This window comes from Natator depressus, chromosome 4, assembly GCF_965152275.1.
Source record: "Natator depressus isolate rNatDep1 chromosome 4, rNatDep2.hap1, whole genome shotgun sequence".
In the NCBI taxonomy this organism is placed as follows: Eukaryota; Metazoa; Chordata; order Testudines; family Cheloniidae; genus Natator; species Natator depressus.
Window position 1 is genome coordinate 83,135,171 of NC_134237.1, and position 21,120 is coordinate 83,156,290.

The following is a 21,120-nucleotide window of genomic DNA, read 5'->3' on the forward strand; positions in this document are numbered from 1 at the left end:
ATGTAACAGCAGATCATAAAACTTGCTCAGTGTTGGGAAAGCATCTTTTTGCTCCTCTGTGTTTGGGTCTAATTTTTGCATACATTTTAATATATTAGGCTATGTAGATAGTTCTTATAGTGAAGACCAGGCTATCATCACGACACTGCCTGTGTGCCTCTTAAAGTACTTAAAGGTTTATCCTCACATCATCCCTGTGAGGTAGGGTATCATCCGCATTTTACAGATGTGGAATCAAGGCACAGAAAATTAAGTGACTAATTAAGTTGAATTAACAACCAGAATTGAACACACATCTCCTGAAACTCCCTCTGATGCCCATTATGCCTTCTTCCCAAATGTAAGTAAAGAATATGAATATAGCTTTACAGGGTCTGGCCCAATGGTCACAGTAAAGACAATGATCAATCACAGGCAAAAGTAAAAGCAACTTTTGATAAAGAGGAGAAATATTATCACATGAAAATATCTATTCATTTATCTAGATTCTCTCATTTTAACTGAAGTTAAAGTTTGTAAAACTATACTGTTCTTCTAAAAGTGTTACAAATCTGTTTTCCTGTACACATTATTAGTAGGATAAAAACACCTCTGTACTATTTTTTTTCAGTGCATACCATGAAAACAGTTGTGGTTACAAATCAAATCTAAGCTGCCCACATGTAATTTGATTTATAGGAAATAGAGACCAAAGTATTACAGAGTGGTTTACAATAAATCACACCTTCAAAAAGCATCAACTAAATTTGGATGCCCAATTAGACAGTTAGGTCTATGTATGCAATCACACACTTAAACATATGGCCAAACCACAAGCCCACCTTGATTTAAAATTAAAATCCTATTGTCACTTGATGAAAACTTTCCTGTATACCTTTCAAATTAATTGATACCAGAAATGTGACAAACACGTGTGTGACCTGGTGCCTGAATGGGTCACACTGAGAATGCCACACTCAGGGCAGACAGCAAGAAATACAGCAGACAGTCCTCCAAACTGTTGGTTTATTGTATAATTAGATTCCCCAAGCCAGGAACAACAGAGCTTTTGTATCACCAAGCTGGTTCACAAGAAGCCAAACACAGTCCACTTTAGGCATTCCAGGTCTTGATTCCCCTATAGACAATCAAATCTAATATAATGAAGGGTTACCAGAAACCCTATTCACCACACTTAAATTTCTATCAATCCCAAAGGATCAGACACTTACCCTCAGGTCAGTATGAATCTCAGATCTTACCCAGATATCACACTGTCAGCCAATCCTTCATAACAAAATCTAAGATTTATTATTAAAAGGAAAAAGGAAGAAGAGAGTTATAAATGATTAAGGAATCACATACATACAAGTGACTTTCAGTGTTCAAAACTCAGGATCATAGCAGAGAAGTTATATCTGCTGGCTTGTAAAAGTCTCTCTGGAATCATTTCAGTGGGTTATAGTCCAATAGGTAGTTCAGATGTAGAATCTGTCAAGAGTTTTTTTCATGAAAATCTAGGGTAATCCAGGAAACTACCTGGAGAGTTGGTCCTGCAGCTTAGACCTTCCCTGTTAAATTTTAAGCAGACCTGAGATGTTGAAGAAGTCTGCACACTTACAGGCAACTGCACCACATAGGCTTTGATGAAAGCGAGTGGACAGTCTGTGATCTCAGTTCAATGGATCCTTTCTCAGACAATACCTTTAGCAATAGCCATTCAAACTATCAAGATAGTTCACAGGTGGTTTACTATGTGGAATTACAAGTTTCAAAGAGAGATGAGGACAATAATATTATTACACCAAAAGTCCCAGCCTTTTATTCTCTGAGTCAATGGAATACAGTAACAAAGCATAACACCATCCTGGCCACTATGGATGTAGAAGCCCTCTACACCAACATTCCACACAAAGATGGACTACAAGCCGTCAAGAACACTATCCCCGATAATGTCACGGCTAACCTGGTGGCTGAACTTTGTGACTTTGTCCTTACCCATAACGATTTTACATTTGGGGACAATGTATACCTTCAGATCAGCGGCACTGCTATGGGTACCCGCATGGCCCCACAGTATGCCAACATTTTTATGGCTGATTTAGAACAACACTTCCTCAGCTCTCGTCCCTTAACGCCCCTACTCTACTTGCGCTATATTGATGACATCTTCATCATCTGGACCCATGGAAAAGAAGCCCTTGAGGAATTCCACCATGATTTCAACAATTTCCATCCCACCATCAACCTCAGCCTGGTCCAGTCCACACAAGAGATCCACTTCCTGGACACTACAGTGCTAATAAACAATGGTCACATCAACACCACCCTATACTGGAAACCTACTGACCGCTATTCCTACCTACATGCCTCCAGCTTTCACCCTGACCACACCACACGATCCATCGTCTACAGCCAAGCTCTGCGATACAACCGCATTTGCTCCAACCCCTCAGACAGAGACAAACACCTACAAGATCTCTATCAAGCATTCTTACAACTACAATACCCACCTGCGGAAGTGAAGAAACAGATTGATAGAGCCAGAAGAGTTCCCAGAAGTCACCTACTACAGGACAGGCCTAACAAAGAAAATAACAGAACGCCACTAGCCGTCACCTTCAGCCCCCAACTAAAACCCCTCCAACGCATTATTAAGGATCTACAACCTATCCTGAAGGATGACCCAACACTCTCACAAATCTTGGGAGACAGGCCAGTCCTTGCCTACAGACAGCCCCCCAACCTGAAGCGAATACTCACCAACAACCACATACCACACAACAGAACCACTAACCCAGGAACCTATCCTTGCAACAAAGCCCGTTGCCAACTGTGCCCACATATCTATTCAGGGGACACCATCACAGGGCCTAATAACATCAGCCACACTATCAGAGGCTCGTTCACCTGCACATCCACCAATGTGATATATGCCATCATGTGCCAGCAATGCCCCTCTGCCATGTACATTGGTCAAACTGGACAGTCTCTACGTAAAAGAATAAATGGACACAAATCAGATGTCAAGAATTATAACATTCATAAACCAGTCGGAGAACACTTCAAATCTCTCTGGTCACGCAATCACAGACATGAAGGTCGCTATCTTACAATAAAAAAACTTCAAATCCAGACTCCAGCGAGAAACTGCTGAATTGGAATTCATTTGCAAATTAGATACTATTAATTTAGGCTTAAATAGAGACTGGGAGTGGCTAAGTCATTATGCAAGGTAGCCTATTTCCCCTTGTTTTTTCCTACCCCCACCCCCGACGTTCTGGTTAAACTTGGATTTATGCTGGAAATGGCCCACCTTGATTGTCATGCACATTGTGGGGAGAGTGATCAGTTTGGATGAGCTATTGCTAGCAGGAGAGTGAGTTTGTGTGTGTGTGTCGTGGGGTTGGGGGGGGGGTGAGAAAACCTGGATTTGTGCTGGAAATGGCCCACCTTGATTATCATGCACATTGTGAAGAGAGTGATCACTTTGGATAGGCTATTACCAGCAGGAGAGTGAGTGTGTGTGTGGTTTTTGGAGGGGGGGGTGAGGGGGTGAGAGAACCTGGATTTGTGCAGGAAATGGCCCACCTTGATTATCATACACATTGTGAAGAGAGTGATCACTTTGGATGGGCTATTACCAGCAGGAGAGTGAGTTTGTGGGGGGGGGGGGCGGAGGGTGAGAAAACCTGGATTTGTGCTGGAAATGGCCCAACTTGATGATCACTTTAGATAAGCTATTACCAGCAGGAGAGTGGGGTGGGAGGAGGTATTGTTTCATGGTCTCTGTGTATATAATGTCTTCTGCAGTTTCCACAGTATGCATCCGATGAAGTGAGCTGTAGCTCACGAAAGCTCATGCTCAAATAAATTGGTTAGTCTCTAAGGTGCCACAAGTACTCCTTTTCTTTTTGCGAATACAGACTAACACGGCTGTTACTCTGAAACCAAAGCATAATAAGACGAGAACAGGACATCTACAAGCTGATTAGATCACATTGTTAGATTTCTAATAGGATGCAGGTAAACATAGACATGTTTAGCACTTACCCTTTGATTCTCTAACAATACAGGCAAATGGGTTTCAAATACAGGACTCTACTCTACTTATCATGGCTTTGAAAGGTATCTACAAGGAATAGTCTGTTTACCATTGCAATATCCTTTAGATATTTCCTTAATGGCTGCTTACAGGTCACGCAGCTTGCTGATTTTTAAACTTCACTGACCCAGTGTTACAAAGTGTATGATCTAAATGGGAAGATACTAATAATAACTTTAATTTCTGTTGAGACCAAAGATTGTGTCCTTTCAGATGTCTGGAAGAAATGCATAATTTCCTTTTCAAGATAAATGGATCCATATTTTCCCATACATTTCACAGAGCTACTCAAGTCTGTAGGTGTAAATCCCTATAAAAGGCAATTCTTTACATATGAAAATTGATGCCACTGTTTTGTTTCCTAATTATTTTGGGATAGTTTTTATTTACTATGATAACCCTAAATATTATTTAGAAACTCTCATTCTCATAAATCAAGATACAATAACAACAAATCAAGAAGTTCACTGGATCCAATGTCATCTAACCTTTAATGGTTTGAGCCTTGTGCCTCTGACGTAATTTACAAAACTTCCATTCATTTCAATAGGATCAGGCCTTAAAATTTAGCTGAGGTTATGATATATGGTATTGGAGTCCAATAACAGTCCTGCCAAACTGACTGACATATAAAACAAAAAGAAAAGGAGTACTTGTGGCACCTTAGAGACTAACCAATTTATTTGAGCATAAGCTTTCACGAGCTACAGCTCACTTAATCGGATGCATTCAGTGGAAAACACAGTGAGGAGATTTATATACACACAGAACATGAAAAAATGGGTGTTATCATACACACTGTAAGGAGAGTGATCACTTAAGATGAGCTATTACCAGCAGGAGAGTGGGGGGGGGGAGAAAACCCTTTGTAGTGATAATCAAGGTGCGCCATTTCCAGCAGTTAACAAGAACATCTGAGGAAGGGGGGGGGGGGGGAATTAGCAAAGGGAAATAGTTTTACTTTGTGTAATGACTCATCCACTTCCAGTCTCTATTCAAGCCTGAGTTAATTGTATCCCCCCACTGTTCCTCAGACCTTCTTGTTAACTGCTGGAAATGGCCCACCTTGATTATCACTACAAAAGGTTTTCTTCCTCCCCCCACTCTCCTGCTGGTAATAGCTCATCTTAAGTGATCACTCTCCTTACAGTGTGTATAACAACACCCATTTTTTCATGTTCTGTGTGTATATAAATCTCCTCACTGTGTTTTCCACTGAATGCATCCGATGAAGTGAGCTGTAGCTCACGAAAGCTTATGCTCAAATAAATTGGTTAGTCTCTAAGGTGCCACAAGTACTCCTTTTCTTTTTGTGAATACAGACTAACACAGCTGCTACTCTGAAACATATAAAACAAAGATTTCCTACATACTGAGTGACTTTTTAAAAAATTGTGTCATAAATTGTACCTAGAAGTAATGCATATGCATTCAGCACAGGCAAATGAATACACAAAGCCAACAGAGTTAGCATGTATAATTACCTAAGGATCCAATCCTGCAAATTCTTAAAAACATGAGTAAATTTACTCGGATTATTAATCTACTGAAGTCATGTACATTAGTGTTTGCAGAATTATATTAGTGTTTTGCAAAAAGTTAATAGTTTATAGCTTTGTGTAAAATAATATTTAAATATCTATCTATAGTTACTACTTAAATTATGGATTATTAGGTTGCTCTTTCCATTTTAATATTAATATTTAATCAAGTGTTTATTGTATATTTTCACACACACTGTTTTCCCTTTATTATAATTTTATTTTGTTTAATCAGAACTATACTTTAGAGAAATCTTGAATACTGTTTCATTATATGCTATTGACATCTTGGTAGGATCTGGAGGACTTTTCTCCTAGCTGTTTTGTTGATTATATGAAGATTTATTTTAATTGGTGAAAAAGGGTATGAGCTGCAGCTACATACTTGTATCCAGATTATGAAGCAGAATATAAGGCAAAAACATATGAGAAATCTCAACAGAAAAGGATCACATTGATATATTGGGAAACAAAAATACCTAAAACTAATTCTGTTTTTCTGAATCTATAGCATTTAGATCTCAGTAAAAAGCTTGTTGTCAGCTCTATTGAATTTTTGTTTTTCGTAAACTGAATGAGTAAAGCCTATTTTTCTATGAGTCTCTGACTGAAATAATTTATGAAAGTGTAGCTACTGCCTCTAGGTTGTATCCATCCAGACACACAAAATGTTACACGTAGCCAAAAACACTACAGAGGGCTCTTTATGCAGCACACTTAACTCTTCTGAGACAAGACTGCAAGTTCATTTTTGTTTGTGGTTTTTCTTTTCTGTTATGGAAGAGGAAATGAAAGCTTTTGTATTCCAGTTAAAGCTGACTCTCTCACAGTCCCCTGAGAAGAAATTTTCATGGGTTTCCCATGTTTTCCTCTTGATTTTGACATTCAATATTCAATGTATTTTGCCTCTTTCCATTTAGTGTTGAGCTCCTCTTTCTTTTCTTGCCTGAAACTGTACACCATTAATACAGAAAGGTCTGCAGCATGTTGGGTCAAAGGTGGACACTGATTTTCTGTGTTGTACAAAACCTATGCAAGTCAATCTAATCATAAATTACTACCACTTCCTTTTTTTATAAAGCTTTTTGGCTTTATTATAGTGGAAATGAAATATATTCTACCCAAGTGGTTGTGTGACAGACTTATGGAACTGAAGACCCTATAAATAAGCATTTATTCCCCTGCTTGCACCCCAAGCAAAAGTGAAGATCAAAGCAATTGCTTTTTTCAAAAATGATAAAGTGACAAACTAAAGGTAAAAACAGGTGAGAGGTATCTGGTTATTAGATTTCTCCGGACAGAGAGAGAGGCTATAGACTGGCTGCTAACTAATGTACTAAAATGTTGAGGAAATAGTATATTCATGTAATTGATTCCGGAATGAGGCCATTTACAGAGAAGGTAGATGGACATAAGGCCAATCCTTCTATACTCCATATATTGTCATACTTATTAATACCCTCCCAAAAGGGATGGGGAAGCATCTATCTCACCCTTGACATTTTTAGGATGCACTGCAAAATTCACCAATTAGTGGCCCCTACACCAGTGAAGGATAGGCATAACCTAGTTCCATCATGTCCCCTGTTCACCCCCATGCTTTGAGAGGGGTAAAGGGGCTGTACATTTATTAGAGACTTTTTCCCTTAATATATACAGCATACAAATCTGCAGGTCCAGATAACATGTATGCCTTAAAGTGAAGGGAATCAGCTGACACATTTACTGAAACATTGGCAATTATCTTTAAAGAGCAATTAGAGAACTGAAGGTATCAGAGTACTGGGGTGAAAGAAAACATAAATGTGGCACTGATTGTTACAAAATTCCCATGTTATTCTGAGATATAAGGTCATCTCTTAACTACTGGAGTTCATAGAAATCCTCCATGCACAGTAAGGGCCTTAGTAATCCTGCATAGATTGTGAAGTGGACTAAAGATGAGTCTAGAATTGCTGGGTTATATTGAGTTATTTAGCCAAATATATTATATTTACATATTTGTGTGTAGCTGCTTTTTAAAGATATTATTGTGAGCTAGGTGAAAGGTTTTTATGGGTTGAGTTAAAACCCCATTGAGATTGATGTGTGAGCTCATCCTTCAATTAACATAACTATAAGCATAAACCCCACCTAAGATAAAAGGTGTATGTGAACCCGCCCAGGAGCTATTGATTGAGTGCAGATATACAGTACTGGTTAAGTCAATCTAATTTGCATCCCTCTAGGATGTGACAAAGCCCCCTTGCCCCCCAAGGGACGTAAGTTTTGCACTGTTTACACCCGCACTATGTCAGCAGGAGATGCTGTCCCACTGTCATAGCTTATGCTTCTCGCAGAGGTGGCATAATTATGCCAACAGGAAAGCGCTCTTCCCTCAGAATACCGCTGTAGTGTAAACTTGCCCTGAGCATTGTTTTGGATAGATTGGGTGGGTGGAAGAGGAGAGAGAACACACAGAAACAGAACAGGAAAGAACAGACTGAAAGAGAGAGAGAGAGAGAGAGAGAGCGCCTGAAGGAGCAGCTGAAAACATGTTAGTGGACCCTGGAAGGAACCTGGAAAGAGGATTTGGGGTCGGGGTGCAGGCTAAAAGAATATTCCTGGTGCTGTGAGCAAAAGAAACTGTTTCCTGATATTTTATTCCTTCTGCATTCAGTGATACAGGACTTTGTACATTCTTTGTAAATAAACAAAACTTCATCAAAGAAAATATGAGACTCCATCAATTTCTGCTTCCAGCTGTCACACCCATAGGGCTCCAGACTTTGACTAGCCTCTCGGGTCAAAAAGGGACAAAAATATTATAAATAGAGTTCACTGCTGTTCCCCTTTATTTTACTTTTTTGTTTCATTAGTTTCATAAGTTGAAGCTAGACAATTCAGACTGGAAATAAGGCATGCATTTTTAAGAGTGAGAGCAATCAATCATTAGAACAATTTTCTCAGGGTTATGGTGGATTCTCTGTCACTGACAATTTTAAAATCAAGATTGGATGTTTTTCTAAAAGATATTTTCTCTCTAGGAACCATTTTGAGAAAATTCTATGGCCTGTGTTATGCAAGAGGTTAGACTAGATTCTCACAATGGTCCCTTCTGGCCTTGAAATCTATTAATCTATTATCTGTCTTTAAATGGAAACGTATAACACTGTAAAGACAAAGATTCTTGTTTTGCTTTATCCAGTGTTTTATGCTAGGAAAATTTTTGATAAAAAAACCACCACAACAATCCTATATTTTTACAAAATATTTTGGTCGCAATGTTGGTTTTCTTTCCACTTTTTCTAATCATTTTAAGAATAGGGAAAGTAGAGGGCTGAGGAATATTTTGTTCCTGATTTAAAAGACTCTAGAAAATCAGAACAAGTACCATTACCTGCCCTTCAACTGAAGATACAGATGTTCCTTACAATTACGGCTGCCTCTTTAGGCTCATTGTAAGTATAAATCAGGACTATATGTTAGTCTTTAGCAATTCTCACCTGTTTGTTATAGGCACTTTTACAATGCAAAAAAACAAAACAAAACAGATAGACACTGATTTACAAGTAAATTTAAGACGTTAAATAAATTATCACCACAAATCACAATAAAGCTCTGTGCTTGTATTCTGCTCTCAGACTCCTAAGCAGCCTCCGCTCAACAACAGCCGTACAAATTGCAAACATTCCGGGTCCTTGGGATATGCTCTACATCGCCCCACTTCTGCAGCACTACTGAAAATCATGTTGTTTAATCCAGTCTTCTAAATCAAGCCTTTTGGCTTATTCTGTACTGTTCTCACCACTTGCCAACCCAGTTAATGGCTCTTTGGTGTGCTTATTAGACTGTCGATTGTTCTGCATAAAACATACACTTTGCAAGCATAGTTATGCTATAAAGGTTTTAACATTGCCATTACATTATCATAAAATCCAATTATATATACCTCATTTTTGAAATAGACTGGCCACATGGATTAATTTTTCCCCTGAAGAAATATAAAATATATGATGGGCAGAATGTCATATATAATAGAGAAAAATAGGGATGCATGCCCAGACAGAGGAAACATACCGTCCATAAATAATGTTTAAATATTAAGTTTTCAGGTTGATCAGTAAATATGCTGTTCTAAAAAGATATGTTCCCACTTTCCACAAAGTAACTCTTTGTAATGCCTGAAATGTAGCAGAAGTCCCTAAATCACGAAAATGGTCTTTGGAAAATTATGGGTTTGAATAAAAAACACAGACAGCAATGTAGGGGCCTGAGTTTGGAAAATAAATGCATGTAATTGTGCATGTAAATCCCTGATGTGTATACAAATCACGTATTTGTGAATGTATATGTCAGTTATGTGCTCCTCCAGCCATATGCATGTGCAAATATTAAATTTGCAGAGGCGCATCTGGTATTTGCGTCGCCGATTGACCATAGGCACAAACAAATGTAGTAGCACAACTGTACACATCCATCTGTCAAAATTAGCCTCTAGCTATCATTCAGTATTTTTGCCATTACCTATAGCATGCAGGTTTACTGTGGCATTTTAAAGTTTCCAAGTCTTTCCTTTGCAAAGTAGCTTTCCCATTAATGATCTATTGTGAAATGAACATTACATAAACTGTTTCTAAGCACATAATAGTAGCTGAAATGGTGTCAAAATATCATCCAGAGCCTACTCTTTTATATACTGATAATTTTGCATCTTTAAATTACTATAAGCTAAGGCCCTGATTTAGCAAAATACTTAAGCAGGTGCCTAATTTAATGCATGTTAGTACACCCACTGAAGTACATGGCACCTTCCATGGGGGCCACAGGTTTAAAATTAATGATATGTTTAAGGGCTTTGTCTAGCATTGTTAAACAAGTAAAGCTAAGAAACACATTTGGAGACAGATTTTAAAAAGTGAAAACACATCACTCCTAACCTGAAACCAGTGGGTATGTACACTGCATGGCTCAGCCATGGCCCCGCAGCCACTACCCATGGTACTCCAGCTACACTGCTATTTATATTCATGTGAGCTCCAAGACAGCTAGCAGGACTATGTGCACATGAGCAGGGGAATCACACCCCTAGAACATCGTGTTGATGTAGCTTTACAGATTCTGATCTTACAATAGTTTCACACCCGTGTAAATCTATTGACTACACGGAAGGCTTGAATCAGTCCTTCCATTCATTATCTATCTTGTTCCACTGCTACCAGTGTATGTTTTAAGATGGGTATTACACTGGAACCTGTTCTCATAAACCTACCGCAGTTCAGAGAGAAACTGGTAGCTCTCTGTCACCCTGACTGTTATTTACAATTGCCACAGAATGGTTTGCACATCAGACAAAATTGCAATATCTTAGGGATAAGTGCAGGAAGCCCAGAGAACAAAGCTTACAATATGCAGACAATGAAGCCTTATCCAACTTCCATGGTAGTCAATGGAAATCTTTCCATGGGCTTCAACCAGGCTTTAGATCTGGCCCTATTCATCTTGCCTCAGCGTCTGGTGTTATGAAAGCAATTATGGAATTTGGAGATGACTCTGGCTTTAAAGTCCACCATATTAAATCTCCAAAATTATCACATAGAATAAAACAAGATACCCCCAAATTATTCCAGTTTAGTTTCCTTCCTCAAAGTTTGTAGGAAATCCATATTAACTCCCTACTGGAAAACTTAGAGAATGCTAGTGATGTGCCACTATTGAAAAGACTCTTATCAGATTCTGATAAAATGGAACAAACTCACAATATTTCTAGAGAGGAATCATGATGCTGTCTTCATTGCTTTAATATTTTGCAACATTCCATAGGAAGTCTGTGGCAGAATCAGGAAAAGAGCTCAGCATTCCCGTGTTCTAGTACTACACCTTCAACATATGAAAGCATCTAGATCAGTGGTGGGCAACCTGCATCCCATCAGGTTAAGCTGAGTGTAGGCCGTGAGACATTTTGTGGACATTGAGTGTCCTCAGGCATGGCCTCCCACAGCTCCTAGTTTATCTGCCGCTTCTCGCAGCTCCCATTGTCCAGGAACTGCAAAGCACGCCCACTGGGAGATTCGGGGGGCTGTGCCTGAGGACAGTCAACATAAACAAAATGTCTCGTGGCCCACAATCAGCTTACTTTGATGGGCCGCATGCAGCCCACCACTGATCTAGAGGTAGAAGGGTATGTGGACTAGTGGTTTAAGGCAGCACTGGCAAATGCAGAGATTTGACTCACTCATCCTAAGGAAGCACGAATTAGGTCTGCCATAATAGAAACTTGGGCCAGATTCTAGCTCCTACTCTGCTGGTGCACAGGAGCAATAAAGGGCAGATTGCCCTCCAAATGAATTCCCCCAAAACGGGAGCGGCACAGAGCTGGCACATTGGCCTTATGGCTGCTATGCCCCTTCATAGCACAAAACATAGGGCCATGCTAGGGGAAGGAAGGGGCATATTTGGGCAGTGGATGGAGTACTCTGGCAACTCTGGGCTGTGGAGAAGCCCACAGGCAGCTGTATTAAGGTTGTTGTAAGTTAGAGCAGCCTCCATTTGCACTGGGTCACTGTTTCATAATGTGCTGCAAATACAGTACACAATTCATTGTGAGGAGACAAGAAAATACATGTTTAAATCATTATGATTTCAGAACTTAATTAAGCACTAAATTGAACGCTCTGTTTCCTCATTCTGCCCATATTCTTTGGATACATCTACCCAGCAGCCAGAGTTGCACTTTCCAGCATGGGTAGACGTACCTCCGCTTCGTTTTGTTGAACTAGCACACTAAAAGTAGCAGTATAGCCCTGGTGGTGCAGGTGGCAGCACTGGCTGGCCACCTGAGTACAATCCCGTCTGATATGTTCAGTATGTACTTGGGTGGCTAGCTCACACCACTACACTTCTATGTTTAACGTGCTTGTTCTATCGAAACTGGCACATGTACATCTAACTATGCTGGAAATTACACCTCCAACTGCTGTGTAGATGTTCCCCTTGTTTCTGAGTAATGCAATGTCATGCTGGGTACACACTCCTGAAACTATTCTTGCCTGATCACACTACTACAGGCACCTTCCACCTCTCTCAGCCAGCGTGTGTGTGTGTGTGTGGGGGGTCAAACGTTGGATGACTCAGAGCTGCATCTTCCCCATTTCCTTTCTGTATATTCAGACATATCATTAACCTTTATGATTCTACTATGTGCCATGATCAGCTTCCAAATTCAAAAGAGGAAGCTGCATACTAGACACTCTTAGACCTTTGCTGTAGTGACACAGTCCTCCCGGTTGACACTACGTTCATAGATAAGGAGAACTTTTTACACTCTCTTCATTCATGCCTGTGAGACGCTTGCCTGCATCTAGCTATATGATATGCTCCTGTCCTTCAACAGCTCATTCAGCAAGCTGGAATTATATTTACTATGTAGTTGAACACACAGAATTCTTGATCTGAGAGCAGCCATCATTGAATATATGTCCAATAACATAGAAGGAGGTACGGTTCTTCATTCTGCCCAATAACCCACGTTAGAAAGAACACCTCTTTCATATGATGAAACCCCTCATGATTTCTGCCAAAGCAGCCCGTGCTATAAAGCACCACAAAGTCAAGCATCACACATATTCCTTGTTGAAAAACCAAATGGACAGAATGAAGGGAAAGCCCAGACCTCAGCCAGGCCTTTCCTTTCAGTATCTCGGAGATCAATGCTAAGCTTATGATTTCTTGATGTTTGTGATTCAATAAAGCACTTAAACATGCTGTTTAAGCACAACAAAGCGCCTAACCATTGACTTTAGTTGGACCATTTATGTGTTTAAATTATCCAAATCCTTTGCTGAATAGGGGCCTTAATGTGAATAATTAATCATCAGGGCAAAATTTCAAATGAGAGTGACTAATTTGTGCCTGGAAAATTTACATTTATCAACTGTGTATGTCCATTTTGCACAAACATTGGGTAGTTGTACAAGCAAATAGACACTGTGGCCCATAACTTCCCTGTGGGCACTAATAGATGGCTATATATGCCATTTTGGGTCCACCACAGATGTGAGTTATGACTCCTTAGCATGTCCATTGCACTTGTAAATTTGCATGCACGATTTGGGCAGCTAGTTTTTTTTAATATATGGCTCTCAGTTTGTTGGGTTCCTGAGAAAGTATTAGGGAATTATTCTCATTTATGCTAGGGTCTCTTTATCTCACTCTGGCAATGTAAAGTGGTCTTGTGCAATTTGCAAACATTTTAAGGCCCTATTATCATTGGTAGAATGATGAATAGGAGCTTTAGCCTAAATGAAAATCAAGAGCTTAATCGCAAAGCACTTTGCATAAACTTAAAATAAATATCTATTCTTGGGGCATGGAGCTTAGTTGTCTGAACCAAACCTTCAAACCTTTTGTGGTTTATTATGAACCTGTGACATCCAGTAGCCTATAAATCTGTTAAAATACCACTGACTGGGATTTAACCTAGATCACCAGCTCATTGACCTGCACATTTGATCTAAGCTAGCCTTACAATTTTCAAGGAAACTTTTCAATTTACTGAGGTGCCATCTGAAGGGGTTGCCCTTTGTAACGACAAAACCAAGATCACTTGCTTTTAAATGATTCAGCTAACACTTTCTCACTCCCTAATTTTGCCCTTTACTAGTAGGTTTAGCGTAGCATTCTTTTGTTCTGTATAATGCATAGAGTATACATAGTGAAGTATAAAAATATAGTACTCATGATCATGAATTATTCAGGAGCCTAGGCCATAGGCAGTTTAAGACCTAAGATATCCAGTTCTACATCCTTTCTGCAGTACAAACTCTTTTTAAAATCGCACATATATCATGCATTGTACATGGAGTTCTTCTTATGCGCCATGAATCCATATGTAATGTGGGCCAAAGAAAAGAAAAGGAAATCACCATGTCTAAATGCAGGGCAGGCATTTTAAAGCCTGAGGGTGCTTCAAGAATGAAAGCATGTTAATAGCCTCACCTCTCCAGTGCAGTCTTGGAGTTGTGACACACCCAGCAAATTTTCTTCATCCAACACACAAGCTGTTGGCTTATATTCCACACACTTAACCGTTTTACTACATCATATATTCTTTTCAAAAGTCTAATCTCAATGGAGGCCACTTATGAGGGAAACCAAATAGTTTTTAGTGGTATGATATTTCTTTATTAGGTGGAAATATTTAGTGACATTTCAGCTTTTTTAATATCCATACACTTTCACTAGGAGTTCATCTTTACTGCATGAATATCAATATAGATTCATTTTGCAGTGTGTACGTTCTATGACAAAGCTATATTATACCATTAACATTTAACACCGACCACCTGTCAATTGAAAATATTGATTTTACCAGTTGCTGCATGCTCCATTCTGGAAGGCACTATGTGCAGAAATTCTAGATTAAAGCCTGTGGCATACTTTCCATATACTTCGTTAACATCTCCTTGTTACCTACTATCTGATACTTGTAAAAGCTCTCGAAATATTCATGCATCAAAAGTTAGAGACAATAAAATTTAACTGAGCTTGTGACTTTTCATTATGAGAAAACAACCAACCTCCCCCGCACAAGACACCAGAATCTGGTGTATCATTTTTTAGTATGCACGAGTAACAACTTAAAGCAAACAATATGTTGGAATGAGTACTAGCTGCTGCTGCCAAAGCTTACTTTGATCAGGATGCAGCATATGTGATTCTCTATACAGTGAAAACATGTTATACTCTGCATAATCAGAAAATAATGTGATCAGCATAATATACCTGACTCTGCCTTGTTAACTGTAGTTAACATTTTTTCCTATTGTAATAATGGCTTTTGCCTGACACAGCCTTGATCATGCAAAACTGGGATGAAACCGTACACTCACACACACACCACTTTTAGGATATTCTTAGTATACGAGGAATTTTTTCCTAGGTTCCAAGACCAGAAGGGACCATTATGATCATCTAGTCTGACCTCTTGTATAAGACAGGCCCAAGAACTTCTCTGAAATAATACCTTTTGAAACAGAGCATATCTTTAAAAAAAAAATCCAATCTTGATTTATAAATTGTCAGTTATGGGGAATCCACCCAAACCTTTAGTAAATGGTTCCAATGATTAATTATCATCACTGTTTCCTCAATCTATGCCTTTTAGCAATGTGAATCATCAATGCCATGGCCTCAAGTTACTGGTTTTCCTGACCTTGGCCTCTCACACAGTTCTTGTCCCTCAGACAACTCCCCCATCTAGGCCACTACTTATATATCAGTGGGTCACCATCTTCACTTCACTTTAGATCCCCTGTCTCCAGAGAGTGGGCAGTGATGTTCAATGATTAGCAAGGTTAGCAGGCCATCTGGGGACATGGGTACAAGGATGGATAAAGATGTAGGAGAAAAAGCAGGATGAAGGAGAATATTTGAGTAATGACTGTAGAACACTGAAATGTGTATGTTAATCCTATTAAGATTTTTTTTAATATTTAATATATCTGTACACATATTATATATGTATATACACATACATACATATCCTCTTGTGAAAGGACTTTCAAATATCTTATTTGATCTATAAAATGCCAAGTACAGTTTTGGATGCAGTATTAAAATAATAGTAACACTACATGGCTGGGCAATTTGTAAGATCTGTCTGATGAATGAATCAGGTAGATGTGAGAAAGATGTAAATATGTGTTGAACAATTACAAAAAACATATGTTTTCTCCATTTGTATAAAATGACTGAAGGAAACACTCTGTTCCCTATTACATATTTACTTTTTTCCGGGCTTATTCAAACCATTATATAATTACATATCTAGACAATCTGTAAAACTGCATACTGTGTACAGGATAGAGTGTAATAACCCTCAGTTACTCTACAGGAATCATTTTAGGGTTCTTTGACATAAGACCTCATAACTTACTTTTCCACTACAGAATGAAGAGCATAACAAAGCTAATACTGATGTGATTTTTCAAAAAGCTCAGTGCACAGTGACTTAGGCCTATCTTCCTTCCCGCTTCAGAGAAACCCACAAGAGTATATAAAGAAATCCACTAGTTTTAAATGCAGATTGTTAGGCCTATTCCTCAATCACTGAAGGATGAAGTTACCATCTTCTCAAAAAGAGGCAATGGGCATTGTCCAATACCCTATGGACAATGGAGTTCTATGGAGAATATCTGAAGTTAAGCTGAGCAAATATTTTTTGTTTTGCTGCCATCTCTGAAAAATTGGTGGGGAAGGTGCGGGGAATGGTTCAGCTTGACAGAATCTGAACTTTTCTGAATTTTGGGAAATCAGAAATATTCATTTTGGGTTGAACAAAATTTTTTGTTTGCCCTGAGCTCTTTTGTTTCCAGGCATTTTTACAGGCCTAGAAACACAAAATGGCAGGAGGAGATTGTGGCAGCATCCCCCTTTATAACCTTCAGTCTGGTGATTAGGGCACTCACCTGGGAGGAAGGAGTCCTGGGTTGAAATCCCTGTCCCAAAATCAGGATGTAAGCCTGGGTCTCCCACATCCTGGATTAATGCTCCAACCACTGGGCTAAAGATTATAAGAACCTCCTCCTCCATTTTGTGAATTCGGCCTGAAAAAGAAATGACCAAAACAATTTGGCAAATGTGTCAAATTCACAAATAATTTTAGGTTGAACAAAACTATTTTTAGCAAATAATCTATTCATCCAAAAAAAAAAAAATTTACCCAGCTCTAATCTGGAGGCATCTGGGCTGCTCCCTGTGCCTGACTGATTCCTCTCAGACAGCACGTTCCCAGATGGAGACTGCTGTTTACTCCTCCTCTGAGGATAATACAGATACAGATGTGAACTAAATGATGCTTTGAACAGCACTGACGTCTGCTCAGTTATCCACGTATTCCAGAGAGAAGCATACTGTAGAGGAAGACATCTTCCTGGAACCACTTTTCTGCCCACTTTTACTTTCTGCACACTCCCTGAAGTCCCACAGTGCCCAGCCCAACAGATGCTACATGGGCCGTACATGCTGGAGGTAGTGGTGTTGCCGCACACCCTGGCTTGAAGTGGTTTTCATCACATACAGAATGTACAGTTTGGTTCAATGGCTCTCAGCACCCCTCTGCAGTTCAAGGTCCCCAGCACTTGTGAAAATCATGCCCTGGGTGTTTCAAGCTAAGGCCAAAAACTGAGGTAACCCAACTACAGAGGACAACTATTTAAAATGTTGGAATAATTGAATTGCCCAAGATCCCATGGCAGGTCAATGACGGAGCTAGAATTGAACCCAGCTTAGCTCACTTAGAAACATAGAATATCAGGGTTGGAAGGGACCTCAGGAGGTCATCTAGTCCAGCCCCCTGCTCAAAGCAGGACCAATCCCCAATTAAATCATTCCAGCCAGGGCTTTGTCAAGCCTGACCTTAAAAACTTCTAAGGAAGGAGATTCTACCACCTCCCTACGTAACGCATTCCAGCGTTTCACCACCCTCCTAGTGAAAAAGTTTTTCCTAATATCCAACCTAAACCTCCCCCACTGCAACTTGAGACCATTACTCCTTGTCCTGTCATCTTCTACCACTGAGAATAGTCTAGAACCATCCTCTTTGGAACCACCTTTCAGGTAGTTGACAGCAGCTATCAAATCCCCCCTCATTCTTCTCTTCTGCAGACTAAACAATCCCAGTTCCCTCAGCCTCTCCTCATAAGTCATGTGTTCCAGACCCCTAATTATTTTTGTTGCCCTTCGCTGGACTGTCTCCAATTTTTCCACATCCTTCTTGTAGTGTGGGGCCCAAAACTGGACACAGTACTCCAGATGAGGCCTCATCAATGTCGAATAGAGGGGAATGATCATGTCCCTCGATCTGCTGGCTATGCCCCTACTTATACATCCCAAAATGCCATTGGCCTTCTTGGCAACAAGGGCACACTGTTGACTCATATCCAGCTTGTCGTCCACTGTCACCCCTAGGTCCTTTTCCGCAGAACTGCTGCCTAGCCATTCGGTCCCTAGTCTGTAGCGGTGCATTGGATTCTTCCGTCCTAAGTGCAGGACCCTGCACTTATCCTTGTTGAACCTCATCAGATTTCTTTTGGCCCAATCCTCCAATTTGTCTAGGTCCCTCTGTATCCTATCCCTACCTGCCACCGTATCTACCACTCCTCCTAGTTTAGTATCATCCGCAAATTTGCTGAGAGTGCAATCCACACCATCCTCCAGATCATTTATGAAGATATTGAACAAAACCGGCCCCAGGACCGACCCTTGGGGCACTCCACTTGATACCGGCTGCCATCTAGACATGGAGCCATTGATCACTACCCGTTGAGCCCGACAATCTAGCCAACTTTCTACCCACCTTATCGTGCATTCATCCAGCACATACTTCTTTAACTTGCTGACAAAAATACTGTGGGAGATTGTGTCAAAAGCTTTGCTAAAGTCAAGAAACAATACATCCACTGCTTTCCCTTCATCCACAGAACCAGTAATCTCATCATAGAAGGCGATTAGATTAGTCAGGCATGACCTTCCCTTGGTGAATCCATGCTGACTGTTCCTGATCACTTTCCTCTCGTCTAAGTGCTTCAGGATTGATTCCTTGAGGACCTGCTCCATGATTTTTCCGGGGACTGAGGTGAGGCTGACTGGCCTGTAGTTCCCAGGATCCTCCTTCTTCCACCCCCACTATGCTGATTGTTCCAGCATGCCTGCCATGGGCTAAAGGGGAGGAGGAAAATGTGACAGGTTTTTTCTGTTCCTCTAGCTGATTTCCTGAGACCTTTCCACTCTATTTTACTTTTGTTTGCTTTCATCTGCACCCCAGAGAAAAGTTACTGAAACATTAGTAGCTCTGTAATATTTAACAAAAATATCGAATGCATCAAGCTCACAGCATGTTAAACTACAAAATGTTGTTTACTAGAAAAGATAACAGTTATAGAAATGCATTCTTTTAAACAATTTGGTTCTTAGCTTAGAATTTATCTGCCAAATTTTAGCTAACAGCCCATTTTTACAATCGGTTTATAAATCCATGACAATGGAAATGTTGACATATACTTGACTGTAACAGTACTAACAGGAGCTTTTATAATAGCCTAAAAAAAATCAACTGTTTGCAATGTTCCTGTAGCCATGTTGTCCCCAGGACAAGAGAGAGACATGGTAGGCAAGGTAATATAGTTTATTGAACCAACTTCTTTTAGTTGAAAGGACAAGCGTTTGTACTTTACAGAGCTCTTCCTCAGGTCTGGAGGAGGTAACTAGAGTGTCCAAGCTAAATACAATGTAGACTAGATAGGTGAATATACAGTGTTTACAAAAGTTGTAGGAGACATTTTAAAATTAAGTAAGTAACACCTCTGCAGAGGGTTAGCAGGCAGTCAGGTGTGTAACAAAATAATTGTAATGAGCCATAACACCAGTGTATCTGTTAAGTCCATGGTTTTAGTGTCCAGCAGAGTTATGAATTTAAGTTCCAGATTCATCTTTCAAAGGTGTTGTGCAGATTTCTTTTGAGGATCAGGACTAAGGGGGCAGATATGGAATGATCACATTGTGAAAAGTGTTCACCCCTGGTAATAGGGTGTTTTTGTCTTTAGTCATTTTTCACAAACTCATGAACTCACACAAAACATTATTAAAGACAAAAATACCCTATCACCATGGGCAAACGTGAATTTAAAAGTAGCATGAATAAAGTATAGTATTTACAAATTCAGGATGTTAAGTAACATCAATATAGAATTCTAGTTTATAAGCCTTTCTTTAAACAAAGGCATGTCCACTTCTATACATGGTATAATTTTTTCATGGGAACCTTGCATTTGATCTTATATAATAAAATAACACTTCTACATGTGCTAGAGGCTTTACAGAAGATGTAGGAAGAACAAAAAAACATAGGCACTGATCCTGCAAGCTCTATCTTCAGGACTGGGGTCCTAGATTTTAGGCTGCTTGGGGCAGAGGCCATGATGTTGATTGTGCAAACACTTGCATATAATAATGCGTAGGTCTTATAAGTGGTTTTCATCAGTAGATCTCAAAGCCCTTTACAAGGGAAGTCAACATTATTACTTCCGTTTCACAGATGAGGGAACTGAGGCACAGAGCGGTGATATGATTTGCCCAAGGTCATCAAGCAGGCCAGTGGTGGAGCCAGGAATAACGACCCCAGTCTCCTGAATCCCAGTCCAGTGCTCTAGCCAACAGGCAACACTGCCTCCTCCTTAGAGTCTCATATCTAAGAAGATAAGCTTCTTTTTTTCATATCCTTGACCAACAAAGTTAAACCAACCTAATTTTCTAATGTAGACCAGGCCTTACTATTTTCTTTCTAAATCATTAATGAATGCTGGCAGATAAGTGTTTAAACACACAATACAAATAATTACAGGAACCTGGGAAAAGGATGTAATTTAAAAAAAAACTAGGTCCAATTTTAGGTCATTCAGTTTTGATGGCATACCTATAAGTGATGTAAAAGTGAAATAACTGATGTACAATTATCTA